General features: G+C 41.3%; 1 long non-coding RNA gene across 1 annotated transcript in view; it reads right to left on the reverse strand.

Annotated features, from left to right (window-relative positions):
- Positions 1-608: 608 nt before the first annotated feature.
- Positions 609-2,466, reverse strand: part of LOC106727029 — a 6,897-nt gene continuing 5,039 nt past the window's right edge. The window contains exon 3 of the long non-coding RNA XR_001363178.1: positions 609-625. This is a non-coding gene — a long non-coding RNA (uncharacterized LOC106727029). The remainder of the gene's footprint in view (positions 626-2,466) is intronic.

Consider the following 2,466-nt stretch of genomic DNA (forward strand, 5'->3'; position numbering starts at 1 on the left):
AATCCACTCACTTTTTTTTAATTATTATTATTTTTTATATATTTTATTGATTTTTTACAGAGAGGAAGGGAAAGGGATAGAGAGCCAGAAACATCAACGAGAGAGAAACATTGATCAGCTGCCTCCCGCACGCCCCCCACTGGGGATGTGCCCGCAACCAAGGTACATGCCCTTGACCGGAATCGAATCCGGGACCCTTGAGTCCACAGGCCGACGCTCTATCCACTGAGCCAAACTGGTTCTGGCAATTCACTCACTTTAAAACAAACACAACTTAAAGGAAATTAAAAAGATTCCAGTCACCTTCTATGTAGTAGAGTTAAGGGTATAGTAAAATTCTCGTTCAAGATTATTTTGATCCAATCCAGGTATATTTGGCCTGGTTTGTTTCCATTTCCCTAGCTTCCTATACCCATTATTTTGTGATGACAAATAATTCACAAGTGGAGATTTGTTACAGGTGAACACCGGTTATCTAGGTATTTTGATAGGAAAAGGAATCTCTAGGATGCTAATCTGGTTATACTACTGACAAGGTTGACTATGTTTAAAGGATGGGTGGAAAGTAAGTGAAACCAGAAAGAAATGATGTTCTTAAAGAACACATCATCCTATATAATAAAAGCTTAATATGCTAAGTGTCCAATCATCTGGTCTTCTGTTCAACCAATCAAAGCTTAGTATGTTAATAATATGCTAAGGCCGCTCAACCACTCACTATGACGTGCACTGACCACCAGAGAGCAGATGCTCTGACCAGTAGGTTAGCTTGCTGCTGGGGTCCGGTCGATTCGGACTGAGTGAGATGGGCCTGACACACTCTGGAGCCCTCCCGTGGTCCCTCCCAGGCTGGCCAACCTCCCGTGGTCCCTCCCCGGCCCCAATCATGCACCAGTGGTGTCCCTCAGCCTGGCCTGCATCCTCTCGCAATCTGGGACCCCTCAGGGATGTTGGAGAGCTGATTTCGGCCCAATCTCGCTCAACACAGGAGCTTCCCCCTGGTAGTCAGTGCTCTCCCACAGGAGGACTGCCACTCAGCTAGAAGCCGGGCTCACGGCTGGCAAGCACAGTGGCGATGGCAGGAGCCTCTCCCGCCTCCACAGCAGTGCTATGGATGTCCGACTGACAGCTTAGGCCCTCTCCTTGTAGGGAGCAGGCCTAAGCCATCAGTCAGACATCCCCTGAGGGCTCCCAGACTGCAAGAGGGCGCAGGCCAGGCTGAGGGGACCCCCCCCCAGTGCACAAATTTCATGCACTGGGCCTCTAGTTAAAAATAAATTTTTTTTAAAAAAAAGGTACACATATAATACATACACATAAGTAAAAGTATGGAAGTCACTTTTTTAAAAAAATCTACCTCAAATATATGAAATAAAAGGAAGAACATGGACTTGAACTTAGAAGAGTAAGGCCATCTCCTCAAAAGCAGGATTATTTATGAACCAAGGAAAAGAATATAAAATTTAGTTGTCTCAGTAATTGCAAAGGTTAACATTCACTGAGCACTGCTGTATGAGTCTCCACACTAATCATCAGAGAAATGCAAGTCAAAACCACAAAGAGATATCACCTCACACTTCCAGAATGGCTATTATAAAAAAGACAACAAATAACAGGTGTGGAGAAAAGGAAACACTTATGCACTATTGGTGGGGTTGCAAATTAATTCAGTCACTATGGAAAACAGTATGTGGATTTCTCCAAGAATTAAAAATATAACTACTATACAATCAGCAACTTCACTTCTGGGTATTTATTTTATTTTAAAAAACCACAATTCAGAAAGAAATATGCACCTCTTTTATTGCAGCATTGTTTATAATAGCCAAAATATGGAAGCAACCAAGGTGTCCATTAACAGATAAATAGAGAAAGAAGAAGTGGTGTATATATATATATACAGGGATGAGTACATTTACAGTTGAGTGTATGCAAAAGAATTTATTCTTGCCCTGCTGTGGTGGCTCAGTGGACTGAGCACCGTCCCATAGACCAAGAGATCCAGGGTTTGATTCCCGGTCAGGGCACATGCCTGGGTTGCGGGCTTAATCCCCACTGCGGGGTGTGCAGGAGGCAGCCAATCACAGATTCCCTCTCATCATTGATGTTTCTATCTCTCTCTCCTTCTCCCTTCCTCTTGGAAACCAATACAAATATATTTTTAAAAAATAATTTATTCTTATGTTATTTATTAATTATTGCATAATTGATTTATATTATTTGTCTTCTTCATATTATTATTATTTTGTATCCTTACTAATGGTTTATTTTTTAGGTAATGATGGCTGGTAATTTACCTACTTTTGTATACCCCCATATATACAATGGAATATTACTCACTTACAAAAAGAATGAAATCTTGCCTTTTGCAAGAATATGGATTGACCTAGAAAGTATGATATTAAGTGAAATAACTTGGACAGAGAAGGACAAACACCATATGATTCCACTTATATGTGGAATCTA

This window comes from Myotis brandtii, unplaced genomic scaffold, assembly GCF_000412655.1.
Source record: "Myotis brandtii unplaced genomic scaffold, ASM41265v1 scaffold350, whole genome shotgun sequence".
In the NCBI taxonomy this organism is placed as follows: Eukaryota; Metazoa; Chordata; class Mammalia; order Chiroptera; family Vespertilionidae; genus Myotis; species Myotis brandtii.